The sequence below is a fragment of the Marmota marmota genome, unplaced genomic scaffold, assembly GCF_001458135.2.
Source record: "Marmota marmota marmota unplaced genomic scaffold, marMar, whole genome shotgun sequence".
NCBI lineage: Eukaryota > Metazoa > Chordata > Mammalia > Rodentia > Sciuridae > Marmota > Marmota marmota.
Window position 1 is genome coordinate 7,373,542 of NW_025999905.1, and position 18,492 is coordinate 7,392,033.

The 18,492-nt window shown below is 33.2% G+C and overlaps 1 protein-coding gene across 9 annotated transcripts in view; it reads right to left on the minus strand.

Moving 5' to 3' along the window:
- Nucleotides 1-18,492, minus strand: part of Dgkb (diacylglycerol kinase beta) — a 747,732-nt gene that overhangs the window by 681,609 nt on the left and 47,631 nt on the right. For 4 of the 9 annotated variants that reach the window (XM_048799640.1, XM_048799638.1, XM_048799639.1 and 1 more), the window contains exon 1: nt 1,583-1,980. The exons of 1 other annotated variant lie outside the window; for it this stretch is intronic. The gene's annotated coding sequence lies outside the window, so the exon portion shown is untranslated. Of the gene's footprint in view, nt 1-1,582; nt 1,982-2,099; nt 2,349-18,492 lie in introns of those variants that run through there. 4 more of the 9 variants (XM_048799632.1, XM_048799634.1, XM_048799637.1 and 1 more) reach the window with 4 other exon arrangements.

Below are 18,492 nucleotides of genomic sequence, written 5' to 3' on the forward strand. Positions count from 1 at the left end.
CCCTCATGTATGCATTATCATAATACAAATACATAAATACATAACAAATACATCCTCTGGATTATATTTTACTCAGTGATTCAGAAAGTCACATGTTTATGCAGAGAGAAATTTCATGTGTGGAATGGATACTAAAACAATACAATGCCAAAAGTACTAAGTAAAGCTTTGTATCTAGAGATCGACAGGATGAGCAGCTAATTAGACTAAACAATTTAAATTACATCCTGGACATATTTTATTTTTAGCAAACTAATGAAGATTAGGTGGATTAAAGAAAGTATAATACAATTTAAAATTTAAATAATAGGATAAGAGTAGGCCTTAATTTCCTCTTTTCTCATGGCAGAGGTTTTCAGAATTATTATGTATTTCACAAGAGTTATTTCAAAAGTTTGCAACCACCTTAACCTATAGAGTTTATGCTACTTTATAGGAACATCCAGTTTAAAATCCTGAATTCTGTTTTCGGTACTTTCTAATTTACATTAATCTTTCTTGGAGAAAGATGTAGTAATACAGAAATTTCTCCAATGATCCTCCAATTAAATATAACTTTTTTGTGTACCATATGCTTTCACTTGAGGGACTCATTTTCTTTTCTTTTTCTTTTTCATTTTGTTTTTCTTTTCACCATTATAAAATTATAATCTATGAGAGGGCCTGGCTAGACACTTCAACATTTTTAGATTAATAATTCCTAGTTTCTCTTTTAGAAAAAAGACCTTTAGTGTTCTGCCTGCATTCATGCTTATTTGGGCATTTGCTTTACAATGGGCTGGCCCTTACTGACCTATTTTTAAAAGAGTTGGTTATCTGCAATTTGAGTTTAAGTTGTTTTTTAAAAGTTTTTTTAAGGCTTCATTTTCTGCCAGTGAACACAATGCTGCTTAGTTTCTAAGTATAGAGCCATCTATGTAAAAATCACCACTGTGAAATCACAAGGAAGATACTGCTGAACAAGTGGAGATTACTGCAGCAATAAGAAACTGGGGAAACTCTCTGCATGCCACCCACTAAAGAATATTTGAATGTGATCATATTACCAGTGCCCCCTAGGTTGTTGCCTAGCAGTAACCCAGAGGCTGAGTTCACATTTCTTTTTCTTTCTTAATTTAATAAGGTAAATCAAAGACATTTTTGTTTTGTCTGCTTGTTTTATGTTTAGGAAATAAATCAGGAGTGAAACTTACAACAATTAACTAGAGCATTTGGAATTCTAAACCAGCCCCTTTGCTGATTTATTTTTTTAAGGCAAGCTGCCATCTCATCAGTAACTTTCAGCAGACCACTTTGGAATTAAATCTAGAACACATCTACCAGCTTTGTTGCTTAAAATCACAACAAACAGGGCACTTTCTGCAGACCTAACTAGCAATCAGCAGTGCAAATAACTGAGTAACACGACCACAGCGTAACTAGGACAGGAGTCAGGGAGACAAACCGAATGATTGCACATGGCATGGGAAAATTCAAAGCTATGTTTTTCTAACTTTCCTCTCCATTTCTTTTCAGCTTCCCTTCCCCCGCACTCCATACTCAGAAGCCACTCAAATTGCCAACCTTGTCCAGTTTAACTTACTGCAGTGTGATGCAGGCGAAGGTTAGGCGCATCTCCGAAAGGGAGAGCGACTGCTTTTCCGGAGAGGAACTGGGACCCGCCAGCTCTCAGGATCCTTTCCAATTCACATGCCGTCCGCTCAGTAAGAAGGCTCTCCCACAGCTTGGCTTTCCCTGAGGAGTGGAGCTAAAGAACTCTGCTCACAGCATCCTCCTCCCTACTGCCACCCGCTTCCAGAACACACTGCCCCTTCAAACTAGTGTCGGAAAAGATGGAAATCTACTTCCAGGCAACAGCACCGGCTGCCTGCAGTCCACCAGTCCCTGATCATTTGCAACTCAAAAACAGCGGAGGTTGAAAGACATGAAAGACGTAGGTTTCCGGAGCTTGAAAGTCAATTTTGGCGTCCCTCTTCCCCACATCTCACTCCTCCCACTTCACCCTCCTCCACCACGGACCTCCTCTCCCACTCAGGCTAGGTATGGCAAAAGATTATTTTATTATCCATGCCAATAAGCATCAAGAACACTGAATTTACCAGATTGGAAATACCTGTTGTCCATGACTAACGCTCTTCTTTCATCTCTTTTCATCCCTTGATTTTTATCAAAGACGCCTTGATATTGGAAGTCTGTTCAGTGTGCGTGCCTGTGTGTGTGTGTGTGTGTGTGTGTGTGTGTGCGTGCGCGCCTGCGGTGAGGAGGAGGCAATCTGCGCGGCTGCAAGCAACAGCCCTGCCTATCTCTGGCTGCTGCTGCTGTTGCTACTATTGCTGTTGGAGCACAGGGGAAAATCAGGGAGACAGGGCTTCACAGCTGTTTAACTGCTGGTTGAGTTATTAGACAGGGGAGGAGACTGTACAGGTATGAGTGACTGTTATTGAGACATTAAACTGAATTCACTGCAATTACTACCGTTCAGTGTATATCTCCCCTCCCATGAGAAACCTGATACCTGTCTCCCCTCTTTCTACAGAGTATGTAGTCTTTGATGGGTCATTGTTCAGCAACCACCTGCCTAATCCACCTCTATGAATTGTGGCAGCTGCGCACACTATTACTGCATTCCAGCTTGGTAACCCAGGAGCAGATGACTGAAGGATGAATAAGGATAAACTAGACATTCATTAAGATGGAAAATGTATATATACATAACCAATCAGGACACACATAAAAATGATGATTTTCAGCCATGAGTGTAAAATAAGGCATCGGATACTAAAAATGTAGGCCAGTCAATAATCAGGTTATCTGATAGAATATGTGCAAACCCTGATAGTTAAAGAGAGTGCTTAACTGTCTCAGTGCAGGTTACATTGATGCATGTGTCCATTGGGGGTTCTCAGCTTCCCCACACACTGTGATTTTGATGCATTAATATTGCCCCATCAACTATAAATTCTACTGAAATCTACTTGTTACTTTTGTTTATGGGCTCTCTCTCTCTCTGGTTGTTGGTTACTTATTTTCTGCCCTCATTTATTTCAATATATTCTCACTTAAGGTGATATTTAGCGGAATTTACAGGTTAAAGACATTCTAATTCCTCTGAAGTCCAGGATGCATCTTGATACCTGACGTCATTTACTCTAGCAATGATTTATTTTCAGTTTTTCTGTAGATTGGTTCATCATGAAAAACCATTACTAAGTACCACTTAATATTTCTAATCTACTTTCATCCTTCAGTTGTCTGAGCTAACAATAAGCTTAATTCCTTTTGATTTTATTCCTTATGTACACCTTCAATTATTTCTGCCTTGCTTTGAGTACTTTCATGTTTGTCATATATTTTCCCTGTCATGAGGGTTCCTATAATCAGGGTTAATTCAGACAGCGGAGACTACAGAAAGAAGAAATCCCTAGAAATATAACAAGAAACCAAATGGAAGAAAAAGAACCCCAAAAGATTAATACATCTCCTGATTTGTTTATATAAGAAAACTACAAAGACCAATCAATGAACAAAGCATCTTTCAATCATCCAATAAATAAATTTGCCAAAACAACTATAATGACAGAAGATGTCATAGGTTAACATTTTGTTTTAAAAATCATATATCCTAAGTGCAAAAAGTATCCAGAATTTTTTAAATGTCAAAATTCTAATAAAACATGCCACACATTTTTGCCTATTTATGCTTTGTCTATTAAATAATTATTATATAAAGCACAATTAATATTAAAAATCTGAAAACTAACATCTTATTTTTGTACTTCAATCCACTGCATTGTAAGAAAGTAGTTTCTACCACCTAGAAATACATTATGGTACATAAAGCCAAGGGCAAGTGGTGTGACTTTGAGCTTATTCTGGCCCTCAAACTCCTTTCTCAGGAAGGAACACTATCAGGATCACAAATTTCATAGTTCAGCAGGGTTTTTTTTCATACTTTACCATTTTAGTTTTTGTAGTTACCTTTATCCCTATTTTGAAATTCAACATATTTAGGAAAAAACACTTGAACATTCTTAAGAGACAAAATGTATTAGATATTTTTATTATAAAAAGGGAAGGAGGCTAAGCATTCAATCTGGGTAGAGAAATAAACACAAGATATTGAGATTATTGGTAATTTTTTTAAACAAATCTATCTAACACTAATTAAATGGACTTGTAAAAAAATGCTCATAGCATTACTGAGAATTAAAGAAAAGAAAAACAGTCTTATTGACAAAATTACAAGATTTGGTAATGAAGAAAATGATCTTCATTTGAAGACCGATCCTTAATTCCTGACTGTTATAATTCAGGATTTCTATTTTGGGGGAGAATTTATAAATTGCTGCTTTTGATTCCTTGTCCATTTGTTTAAGATGCTTCTCTACCCCCAAAACTTCATTTAGAGAAAATTCTACTGTGATATTTATATAATTGATCATTTTTTAAAAAAAAAGTGGTAGAAAAAATGAACTTGCTCTATAAATACTCATTAATTTAAAAAAGCAACACTTTAAGTAAAGATAGAAATAATCTTAATTTTTATCTAAATCTCTTTCATCATCAACAAATGTTTTCCCAAACTAAATTATTAATGCTACTCCTTTACTAGAGAAAAAGCCAAAAGTTTGCAATGTCTACAAAAGCCATGTTTGTGTAGTTCACTCATTTAGCTCTAGCATCTACCAAAGTGCTTAGAATAGTATGTGCACATTAGTTTTTTTGTTTGTTTGTTTTTAATATATTAGTGAATAAGGAGATAATATGAGTTTGGGGCATTGGGAAGATAACTGAGCTGGGAAAAAAGTTGTTGCTGTCTTCCTGTCTTAATTCAGCTGTTAAGTAACTGTGGCACTGTAGGAAAGTGGCACACTTACCAACATCTTGAAGCATCCTTTCAGGTCCATCCCTCACAAACTACACAAAATTGCATGATAAATGCCTATTCTCAATACTGCTCCAGAGTGGGTTTCCACTCTCCAAATGCAATCAATAAAATTTCCTATAATCTCATATCCTGATCATTTTGCAAACCAGTTACATCAAGGACCTTCTTAATCCTTAAGAAATTTACAGCTCTCCCTTGTCCCCCTTCTTTGACTTGCCAATCTGGATCTAGTCTTGTGGAGACTAGTTTAGAAGCATAAAGAAATAGGTTGTTGCATACTTACGTAAGAGTTCCAAAAAATGTTAGAGACTTTTATAGACCTTTTATCACTCTCAATAATGTGATTCTTTAAACAAATGATGAGAAATAGCTTATATAATGAAGTATGTTACTTTCAGTAGATAAATTTTTAATTTAAAATTCCAGAAGATAGAAATTTATTTTTAATCAGCCCTTTATGTAAACAAATGCTTAAGAATCACCTTGACAATTGCATATATCTACAAGAAATTAATTTTAAACAGCAACAATAAGTAAATGGTAAAAAGATCAGTAGAGGGAAGGGAGGAGGGAAAGGGGAGGTAGTAGGGACTGAATTAGAACAATATACATTCCATGCTTTTATAATTATTTCAAAATGAATTCTACTGTCATGTATAACTAAAAAGAATTAAAAAGGAGAAGAATTACCTTGTCATATTAATTTTATTCAACAAACATTGGCCATCTATTTCTCTCAAAAGTATGAAGAAACAGTTCAATTAGTCATAACATCTGCTTTTAAAGGACATATGGTCTCATAAATAAAAATTGTTAATTAAAATTAAGAATGTTTATGTTTCAGAAAAGTCAAATCATTCAGATTTATGATAACATGATTTAAATCCTTAATAACTTTTATTTGTATGATTTTTTTAAAAAAGAACTACTTCCTAAATTGAATAGATGAATAAACTGTCACATGGGGACTTTTCCACTGGTTTCAAATCTATGAATCACTGAATGTAGGTTACAAGGCTAGGGGAGACCCAGAAAAGGCATGATTTTATTTCACTCCTTTTAAAAAGAATAATCATCATAATATATTGGACTTGGATAGGCCCTTAGACTTTACCTAATTCAATTTTCATCTTTTATAGAAGAGGAAATTAACAAAGTATATCACTGTGGCTTTTTGCTGGAGAGGCCATCTTACCAGTCTGCTGAACCCAGGCTTTGGCACATAACAGATACACTTACTCCTAGCTAGGTAAATAACTAGCTGAAGACCTTGGGACAATTATCTTCTCCACACCTCAGTTTCTTACCTATAAACTGAGGATAATGATAGTCACTATACTGTAGAGTGGTTGTGAAAATCCAGGAAGAATACAGTGCAGGAGAAGCCCACAGCTCAGCACCTAGTAGGGTTGTGAATGTGTGTGCAAATGAACACACTCATAAGCACACCTAGAATAGCCATTTTCATGACTACTGCCAATTCTTTCTCAGAAACATAATTTCTAAGGTTAGTGTTTAATTACATAACTCAAATTATTTTACATTTGTTTATTTGTAACCAAATTTGTAACTGAATGGAGATAGCTGAATCTAAATGATTCACTTAGGGGCAGCGAACATCTTGCTGAGGTAGGAGGAAGCAATATTTAAAGTCAAAGAATTCTTTCTGTTACCTAACTGGTGTTTTAAAGCAGCACAACTGAGCAGTGATAAATACACAAATTAGTGAAGAAGTTGTTTAGTCAAACTTTCTTAGGCTCTGACAATATAAGAAGTCCTAAGCTACACACATAATAAAGGAACCACGAAAAACGCAGAAGACAATTTAGAGGACAAAATAGGAAACCTACGATAGAGTTGTAGTTTTGCAGTTGAAGTTTTAGGTTGGAAATTAGCAGGCTGTAATACAGCCCAGCCATCTATTTGGCTGTCTCAAAGATGGATGTAGAATACAGTATAATTGATTTAGCAATGGTCATCCACACACAGTTACTGAAAATGCCCATATTTTATAGTGCATGACCTTACTTTATTATTTAGACCAATGGTTTACAAAAAGATAAGGCATACATATTTTGTAGTGGTTTTTCTGATTCTTTCTTAGGAATCTGGATATGTAGATTATAATTATTTCTGTGCTCACTCTAACCTTGAAGGACATCCCATCAATCTCCTTAATACTCTGGACATCATTTATTTGTATTCTACTTGTTCTTGAGGCCAAATTATATACATTTTTGCACAAAGCCGTATAAAAGGAAGGCACTTAAAATAGTTTCAATTGCACTGATAAGTAGAATCAAACCAATCATTTTAAATACCATTTTTTAAAGAGAACGGGTAACCTCCATTCAATACCTAAATTTATAAAACACCATGCATATATTTCAAGTAAATAGATACTTTAGCTTAAGCTACTTTAATGGTTAAATATTATTTATAGTGTTTACAGTGAAAGAAAAATACTTTAAGAAAAATGCGAATTTTTTTAAGGTTTGGACTTGAATAGCTTTTTATTGCAATTTTATTAAACTGAAACTTAGATTTCTATAACTTTAGAAGGGTGGGTCTAAAAATTTGCAACAGTAATGATAGCCACATACAATATGCTTAAAAGTGGAGATATGTATAGATTGATTTGGGGGTAATTTTACAGAAAACTTTGTTAAAAAGATAGATGTAATATGATAGTAAAAAAATGACAAAATTCATTATCATTATCTTTACTGTTATAAAATCAGCCATCTGTGTAGTATTTGTCCTTGAAGGTAGTTTGAGTATCTGAGGATGCATAACCTTCTCAGTCTACTAGCTGGAGATAAATACGGATATTAGAATAAAAAATATGTTTGTAAAATAGAAAAGCTCATTCTAAACCTCAATTAAACATCTTAAAAAATTGAACTCTAATGTTCTTTATGATAGCTTTCTTTTGTACAATTTCTCTGCCTTGAGTTTGAAGAGTTGAAGGAGCAAAAGCTTAATCATGTATGTGACCCACACAGCCCAGATAGCTCTGGCTGTTAAAGCCAATTCATTTCATCCCACAGTGAATAATTTCTTCCTGCATATTGTAACCATATTTTAAAATGTCAAATTCTCAAAAAACTTAGCATAAAGAAAAACTGTCTGAAAGAGGGGTTGTTTTGTGCAATGCTATTTATAACCTCTTTATCCTTATCAACACCCAATATCATATATACATTATATTACTGGGACTCAGCTTCATAGATCTTCTTGGAGGATTCTGAAGAGGAATTATTTTGTAGAGATGGAAATAAATATATTTTTCACTTTAGGTTTTAAATATAGTTATGAATAGACCTAGCCCAATACTTAAAAGTAAGTTTTCTTGACTTGTACAGAAAATTAAATCCTCCAATGATCTTTATTACATATCATTTTGCAAAATAAGAATTGCATAATTAAAACAACGAGTAAATATGTGTATTTTTTTAAATCAGTCACTTCTTTTCTCAGTTTTCATGACCTGAATTGAAAGATCGTATTTTCCCTGGGTGATTTATCTAAAAATGGCTTTTGAGGTTAAATAGTCTTGTGAAACATTGTACGTAAGCACTTTTACATCAATAGGAATTGATGTCAAAACTGTGAGGGGAAAATTGTTATCCATTGTGATAATCATGGGAAGCTTTGATGTCATAATGCTTTATTGAAAAGATTTCTTCCAAAATACTTTTTAAAAAGACTAGAAAACATTTCCTTATGTTCATTTTTTTGTCCACCAAAACATATTTACTTTTAGAAAGAATACTTTTATGCTAGTTTCAAAGAGATTTATAGTAAACAAATGTTATTTCATTTATTACAACTATCTTATGAGAAAGATACCGTTTTTACTTCCAGTTTTCAGGTGCAATAACAGAGGCACCAGAATTTAATTTATTCAAGGACTTACAACATATAGGGAAGGCAAAGACTGCTTTTCATGATCTGGCTCCAGAGGTGATATTTTCAACAGGTCTTCTGTTTTGACTCTAAAGTTCTAACAGATAAAATATCACTTAAGTGTTCAAAATGTAGCTGATTAATCTATAATTAATCAGTATAGGATATAACCAACTCTTGAAATAATTTGTATCAGATTTGAATCACCTGAAGGTAGGTTTTTGATGAATGCTACCTCACCATTTAATATAATCAAATAGATACAATTTTATGTATGTCAGGAACATAAAATTTAATGACAATTTAATGTCATTACACTCCAAATTCAAGCTTCCTTACATTTTTTATTATGTATTTTAAGCATGTGTTTGTTTACTGCAACTTACAGTTTGTGTCAGATATACTTCATGCCAAAGTATAAAATAAATGTATAGAGCCATTCACTAAGCTTAATAACTATATGGGCTTTATAATGTACACATGTGGTCAAACATTTCTCGTCAGTTTTTCTGTAACTGGCTCCACATACATTATAAAGTCACTAGTAGAAGGGCCCTATCTTATTTACTATCTTTAGTTCTTTGAAAAGGGTATGGAATAAGAAATGTCACCTGAATTATCACATTATTAATAAGGGTGTTTTTGTTAGGATCTGTCCAAATGCTGAAAACATTTTCAATAGTTGATCCCAAGCACTATAAATTTTAATTTCTGATGTTATAGTACAAGTACTTATATTTTCTCATTCTTCTTTTGTGGAGATAATAATTAATTATACAGTATATTATTTTGGAAGAACATTTGTCAATCTCACTAACTGTTAAAATCTATAAGGTATAGGATTTGAAGGGGATTTTCTTCACCACTATAGTGCCAACACTTCACACAATATCTGTCATGTTGTCACTGAAGTTCAAATGATCTATTAATTATCCAAGTCTAAATTAAACTGACAATTCAGGAACAGTTGGTGAATCTATTCCCTTTCTTTCTCTTCAAAAAACAGACTGTTTTTTCCAAGTCTATATCATCTGATAAAGTTATGTTTATTCACCTGGTGTTCTTATGAGTGCCTTATGCTACAGGGCCAGCATCTAGGTACCATGACCCAGGGCTGCCAAACTGCAGCAACTTTGTGTTTCATTCAACCTAGATAAAAGACTGGAAACATAAAAATAATCCAGGGCAACTACTTTAATAAATCATTTTCTAACATGCATTTTGTGATTTTGTTTACATAATAACATGTTGAAATATTATGTCACTAAAACAGTATACAATGCAAGAAAAAAAGGAGGTTGATGAACAGCTAATATGTTTGTAGTATGTTCAAAACACATCTCTTCTGATGGTTTTTTACTTGTTTTAGCTTCTGTTTCCATCTATTTATTGTCCGATTCCCCTTCCTGATAACAAACTGGTTGTTTTCATAAAATTTCATTGGAATGTAAATCAAGGCATCTATGCTCCCAAAGCCAAGGGGTCCCATCTAAGAAGACAGATTCTGTCGCTAGCAATTTGAGTTTCTCCAACAATGTTAAGTTATTGGAACGGACTGATTCCAAGTAGCAACACCCTCAGATGTTTCTATCTAGATCTCCAGATAGGACTATTTCCTAGTATTTCTAAGTTCAGAAGCATGGTGATTTATTTTAGTCCATCAACTATTTCATATGGGTTAAATGGTATAATTTTGTGCCAACTGCCAGAATCAGTTTAACTTGTAATAAGAAATTAGCAACTAGACAAAACCACAGTTAAACATGGAGACTTTTCCTCAGAAAAATGAGTTCATTGGGGGAGTGGTTAGGGTGATTTATCTAGTCACAGTAGATAGAATATATTAGAAGAAAAGGAGACAAACACCAGTAGGATTGGGCAGGAGGCTGTTGAATGGTTTACATGAGAATCCAGAACTGTACTAATGGAGCTAAAATGAAAAGTTTTCAGTGTTATATCAATTCAACCATAACATTCATCATTGTTTCTTTACTTAGCTGCACCCAGGTAGTACTAAGTAGATGCCAATAACAAGGCTACATACTGTAAAGGAAGTTTGTCAAGGTGTCTGTTTTATTACCTATGTCATTTTCATGATGTCATGGTGGTTCCAGCCTCTCTCTCTCTCTTGCAGAATGCTTAGTCTCCTTGCATATCCACCTCTGACCTACCAACAGACTATCTTTCATATTTTATTAAACAAAAAAAACCTGGCCTATGTTTCATTCAAGTTGTTCCTCATTGTTTTAAATCACTACCCCTTATTTAACTTGTTGAAGGTAATTTTCTTTCTCATTTCCTCCAGACTTTGTGGTTCTTTTCAAGAATTTCACTTAATTCAACCTTCCTCTCACAGCAGATGATCTTCCTGTCTACTTCAACAAGAAATATGATTCTGGCCAGCTTTCAGCTCAGCCTCATCAGCCTTTTACAAGTTGTTCTAGCACAGTGGACCATATGTCACATCATGCTACTGTGTCTTCACGCTCTGTCACAACCATACTTCAGATGTCTTCTAGGTCTTTCAAGACAGATGCCCCTGTGACCCTTCCTTGGTTTGCCTAGCACACAGCAAGTCTTTGTTTCACACTCAGGATGTTTTTTGTCTCTTGAAAACATGGTTTGCCCATCCTGTCAACTTGCATAGCGCCTATATACTTAGTAATTATTGTAACTTTTTATAATTATTGTTTTTTTTTTACATTTCTTAGAAAATCCCTCTTAAAGTTCCTATTGTTCCCATCAAAACATTTATTATCCTAGCCCTAGAAAATTGTGTCCTATGTACTGCACATGATGCTAGGCACAGCAAATATAAACACAAATATCAAGAACCTAAAGCTACATAGAATATGACAAACCATTCTAAGATTACATAGGAAGAGAGTGGTTACAATAATAAGAGTGTTAGGAAAAAAGAAGGTAAACCAAAATAAATAAAAGTAGAAAGGAAATGACATAACCATTCTTCCTGGGATAGTTAACATTGGAGAAGAACTTTCAAGGATGACTTACTCCATGAAAAAAATGGTAAGGTCTCAAACATACAAAGAGCTTGGAATGTATCATCCCATCTTTACAATGATACAAAGCTAAAGAAATTGAAAACCAATGATTTTTCTTAGACCCATCAGAGAATTGAATTGACAGGCAAAGTACCATCCCCCAAACTAAAGAGACAAGCAAATACAGAGAGTCCGAGCTGAGATTATGGTACCCTGCAAAAACCAGTGGAAGCCGGAAGTGGTGGTAACACTGAAATGTGATCACACGAGTTTCTCACGGTGAAGGGAGGAAAATCCCTTCCTTCAAGATTTGGGGAAAAGGGGAAATTGTTTTGAAATATGTCAAACAAAAGTGACCATTTCAAAATATGCTCCATGTTCTCTATAACAAAAGCTTGCTTTCAAGGGAAATACTTGGCCAGATCCTTCTCTGACTTAACAGAATGCCAACCAGAGAACTCTAGTCTCATCTACTGCTCTTGTTTGACATAATGAGACAAAAAATAAAGGTTAATAAATGCAATGAAGATCACACTGCCAAGGGACACAGATCCGCTGTGGATAGACAGATAGATAGATAGATATAGATTTGAAAGAAACTGTAATCCTTCCCTCAACTGTTCCAAGGACCCCCACCTCTAAACTGAGAGGTGGTAACCCAGGGATGTTCACTTGTGTACAGTGGGGAATACAGGAAAACCTCTTGGGCACTCTCCATTGTGTCCTATTGTCTCAATAAAAAACAAACCTAAGAGAGGGCAACAGACTGACTCTAATTATGAAAGATATTTTTGAGAAAGCCAAAAATAACAGGGAAGCAGCTAGAGGAAATTTAATCCTTCCTCTTGCAGCTACAATATGGTAATCATTAGCCATAGCTGAGCTCCTAGCCATATTAACACGAATGATCACATTAAAGCCTGAAATGAAAGCTCAGTTTCATTACCAAATACAATTTGTTTGGTTTTACACACACACACACACAAAAAAAAAAAAAAAACAGACAAACAACAACAAAAACAAATAGGAAATATTAAAATAATTAATATTGCTAATGGAAAAGATAGCATTCAAGAACAGATGAGTAATGTGAACTGAGATATGAAAACTCTAAGAAGGAATTAAAAGAGAATACTAGAAAAAAAAACACAAAAAAATCCTAATACTAAAGTATAAATTAAGAAAGTTTAAGAAGGTCTGACTTGTAGACTGAACGGAGACGAGAAGAAAATCAGTGGGCTTGATGATATGGCAAGAGTACTTACTTTAAATAAAATGCAAAAAATAAAAATGTAGAACATATGAGCATTAGAGGATAATTACAAATGGTGAAACAAATATAATCTGATGAAGAATATATTAAGGGAAGGAAAGAAGAGAAAAAGAAGGGAGAGAAGGATGAGAGGGAAGTCGAAGAGAGAAATAGTTGATATTGTAACAGCTAAGAATTTTTCAAAATTAATAACAGATATTCACCACAGATCCAGGAAGCTTAGAGAATAATAAGCCAGATAAAACAAATAAACGAAAGCCAAACAAAATTAACAAATATTATAACCAGGCCTATCATATTCAAACTGCAGAAAAGCAAAGCCAACGAGGAAATTTTGATAGGAGCCAGAAGAGAGAAATGCCCAGCCTATGGAAGAAATAGAAAAAAAAATAGAGTATAATATTTATAATGTTGAAAGAAAAAAGTCCACCAATCTAGGTTTCATATTCAATGAAATAATCTTTCAAAAGAAATAAAAACCTTTTCATAAAAAGAAAATTAAAAGATGATTTGTCACCTGCAGTTCTGCCTGGCAAGATATGTTAAATAAATTCTTCAGATAATTTTTTTTCAAAACTATCTTCAGGAACTTGGATTTATCAAAGAATAGAAGGACAACAGAGAAGAGGTAAATGAAGGTAAAAGAAAAAAAAAATTGTTATTTATTTGAAAGATAATGATCTAATATTAGTAATAAAATTGCAACAAAATATAAGGTGTGGCATGATTGTAGCTTATGGATGCATGAAATGAATGATAGTGATGTTATATGGGATGGGAGAAAAAAAAGTAGAATTACTCATTTATAAAGGCACTTACACTGCCTGTGAAACAGTCATAGTATAATTGAACATGGACTCAGACTAATTGCAAATATGTATTGCAAGATCTAGGGCATCCACTAAAAAAATTTTAAAAGAAGATTTGACATTCTAAGATAAGGAAAACTTAGAATTAGGTGAAATGCTCAAATAAAGACAGAGAAGATAGTAGAAAAAGGAAATGTAAAAAAGAAATGCAATGATTAAAAGACAATTTCAAATACCATAGATAACAATCTCATCATATCAGTACAATTTTCAATATGAGTGATCTAAATACACATAATTAAAGATAGACTACGAAGGTACATAAAATAGGTAAATAGTAAAGACCCGCTGTGTGTTTTCAATAAGACCTTTAGGTATAAAAACTTGGATACATTAACGTAAAGCAAAAGGTAAAATTGTTTCATACTGTTACTAATCAGAATGAAACTAAATTAACTATTACTTTCACACATAGTTGACTTCAAAGAAATTCATAAATGATAAAGGGACAATGACTCAAGAAGACATAACAATCATTTATGCATATGTTCCTGCAAAGGGAGTAAAGTTCATGAGGCAAAACTGATAAAAGTACAAGAAGAAATAGACAACCATAGTATAGTAAAGACTTTAAAACCTTCTAACAGATATTGACTGATCCACCAGTCAGAAAAATCAGTAAGCACATGGTTGAACCAAGTATCACCATCAATCAACTAAATCTAATTGATATTTGTATAAGACTCTATCCAGCAGCAGCAAGTACATATGCTTCTCAAGGTCACTTGGGATACACACCAAGATAAATTATATTATAGTCCATAAAACAAGTTTAAAAGAATAGAAATCATGGAAGCTATGTTCTCAAATACAATGGAATTTAATTAGAACTCAATAACAGAAATAGAGCTGGAAAACCACAAAATATTGGAGATGACACACTTTTAAATAATAAATCTCAAGAGAAATTTTAAAAGAGTTTGGATTAAATAAAAAGATACGACTTATATAAAAATTGTGAGATTAAAAAAAGCAGTGTTAAAAGGGGATGTTTATGGCATTGAATTAATATTTTATAAAAAGAGGAAAGATCTAAGACCAACGATCTCAACTTCTCCCTTAGGTAACCAGAGAAAGTACAATGATATAATCTAAAATAGCAAGAAAAATATTAAAGTTGGAGAAGAAACAAAATTGAAAACAAAATCAATAGAGGAATATCCATAAAAGCAAAAGCCCATTCCTATATAAGATTGATAAAATTATAGTCAGCCGGCCATGGTGGTACACGCCTGTAATCCCAGCAGCTTTAGAGGTTGAGGCAGAAGGATCAAGAGTTCAAAGCCAGCCTCAGCAAAGTGAGGCACTACTAAGCAACTCATGAAATCCAGTCTCTAAATCAAACACAGAGTGGGCTGAGGATGTGTCTCAGTGGTTGAGTGCCCCCCAAGTTCAATCCCTGGTACCAAAAAAAGAAAACAAAAAAATTCTAACCAGGCTCTTCAAGTAAAAACAAGTATTGATAGTGAAATAGAGTTCATTGTCACTGATCTTATTTTAGAATAAAAAGATAATTAAGGAATAAATAGTATTACCAGTCAATGCCTACAAATTGGATAAGTTAGATACCATGTACCAATATCTTGAAAAACACAATCTACTAAAATTCACAAAGCAGAAAGTAATAATCCAAATAGGATGTATTTATTAAAGAAATTAAATCAATGATTAACAATCAAAACAGAAATGTCATGCCCAGTTTTACTTGGGAATTCCAACAAACATTTAAAAAAGAATTGATACCAATTCACTATAATCAACTGTAAAAAAAAAAAAAATCAGCAAAGAACTGCCCAATATATTCTGTAAGGCCAGCATTACGCTATTATCAAAATCAGACCATTAGAGTTCAAGAAAGGAAAGCTACAGACAAATATCTCTCATGAAGATAGACGTAAAAATCCTCAAATAAATGTTAACCAATTGAATAAAACAATATATATAAAAAAATTATAAATCACTAGGGGAATTTATCCCAGTAATGCATGCCTAGTTTACCATCTAAAAATCAATATAATAAATGTTATATATTATTATATAATATAGTCATAACAGGCTAAACAAGAAAAATCATGATCTTAGCAGTTGGGAAAGAAAGACTTGTCAAAATCAAAACCCATTTGTGATAAGAAAAAAAAATATCTTAGCAACTAGGAATAGAGAATTCCTTCAACTTGATAAAGGACACTTGCAAACTCTACAGCTAACATCACACTTATTGAGAACATAGATGTTTTCTTCTAAGATTGAAAAAACAACATGGGCATGTCTCCTCTCATTGTTCCTACTTAATATTGTACTGGGATTCCTAGTTAATGCATCCTGAAAAGGAAATATACATATTGAGAACAAAACAATAAAACTCTGTAGATAGCATGATGATGATGATGATGATGATGATGATGATGATGATGATGGTGATTTTTATTATTATGGTTATTATTATTTGTCAATTCTTGGGACTTCCACAAATATAAAAATCCTTCTGGAACTAATGAGCAAATGCAGCAAGGTTATACAGTACAAGAAAACATGTATTAAAAATTTGCCTTTCTATGTACTAGCAGTGAAAAAATTAGAATTCACATTTCACAGCACAATGCCACAATACTCCAAAATAGTAAGTGAAATTCTTAGGTAAAAACATCTAATATGTACAGGATGGTATGATGAAATCTATAAAACCAAAAAAAAAAAATTCTAAGAAAATCTAAATAAATGACAGATATTCCGTATTCAAGGATGGGAATACTTGCTATTTTTTGTTAGTTCAGTTCTTTCCAATTTAATCTATAGAGTTAATGCAAGCCCTAACAAAATTCCAGCAATTTATTTTGTGAATATTGACAAAATGATTTTAAGTTTCCATGGACAGGTAAAAGACTCAGAATAGCTATTAATACTAACAACAAAGTTGGGAGACTGACATCACTTGATTTCAAGACATATTATCCAGTGACAGTAATCAAGACAGCATTATAGTGGCAAAGAATAGCCAACCCATTTGATGAAACAGAACAGAGAGCCCCAAATGCACTCACAGAAATATAGTCAACTGATTTGATGTTTAATGTTTGATGAAGTAAAGGCAACTTAATTGAGAAAAGAAGGTTTTGTAGCAATTGTCGCTGGGGCAATTGGAGATCCATGGGAAAATACATATAGGCTCAGAAATCTAGACAGATCTTAAACCCTTCCCAGAAATCCATTCAAAACAAATTGGACAGAAATGTAAAACCCAACACTGACACAGGGAGGAAAAAAAAAAAAAAAAACAGGAGAAAATTCTACGTAAAATTGTGTTTGGCAATGAGATTTTAGAATATACTGCTGAAAGCACAATCCATGAAGGGAAAAATGCTGGACTTAAAACTCCTCTTTGAAAAATGTTGAGAGGGTGGAAAGATATGCCATAGCCTTGGTGAAAATATTTGTAAAACACATATTTAATAAAGCACTTGTACTTAAAATAGAAGAATACTTAAAATTAAATAAGAAAAAAAAACACAATTTAAAATTAAGCAAATTACCTGAATAGACACCACACAAAAAAGGTATACATAGGGCAAAAAGAAGGTATACAGATAACACATGAAAATCTACAACATCATACATCATTATGTAATTATAAATTTTTACAGTGATAAGATGCCCTTATACATTTATTCGAATGGTTATAATCCAGAAACCCTCTAATACTAAATGCTGGCAGGATGTGGAACACTGGTAATTTTCACTCGTTGTTGACGAGAATATGAAATACAAAACATAACTTTGGAAGACAGTTTGACAAATAGTTTTATAAGATCCAGCAATCACATTCCTAAGTGTATAATCAACTGAGTGAAAAAAACAAACTTAGATCCACACAAAAATCTGCACATGAATGTTATGGCAGATTTCTACCAATTGCCAAAACCTGAAGATGTCCTTCAATGGATGAATAGGTAAGAAAACCTTTGCACATCTCCAAAATGGAATGTTATTTGATGATAAAAGAAAACAAGCTATCAAGTTAAGAAAACACATGGATAAACTTGAAATCCACTTTCCCTAGTTAAAAAATAAAAAACTCTGAAAAGCCTGCAATGCTGAATGATATTCTCTAAAGGCAAAATTATAGAGAGAAGGTAAAAATTCTGGAGGGAGACAGTGATGAACAGGTAAAATTATTAGGGTATCAAAACTATTCTGCAAGATACAGTAATGGTAGAAACGTGAAATTATGTATTTATCAAATTTCATAGAACTATACAACACAGATAGTGAAACTTAATATAAATTGTGGACTTTAATAATAACTGCACCAACCAATATTAGTTCATTAATTGTAAGAAATATAGGAGATTAATTCAAGATGTGTGAAGCAAAATGGTAGAGCAAGGGTTATGTGGATACCTTCTATCAGTTGCTCAATCTCTCTGTAAATTTTACTATTCTAAAAATAAAACGGATTAGTTTAAAAAAAAAGATGATGTCTATTTCAAACTGAGAGCAGAATTAGAAAACAGCTGGCTTTGTAAGAAATTTAAGTTATTTGTGTAATAT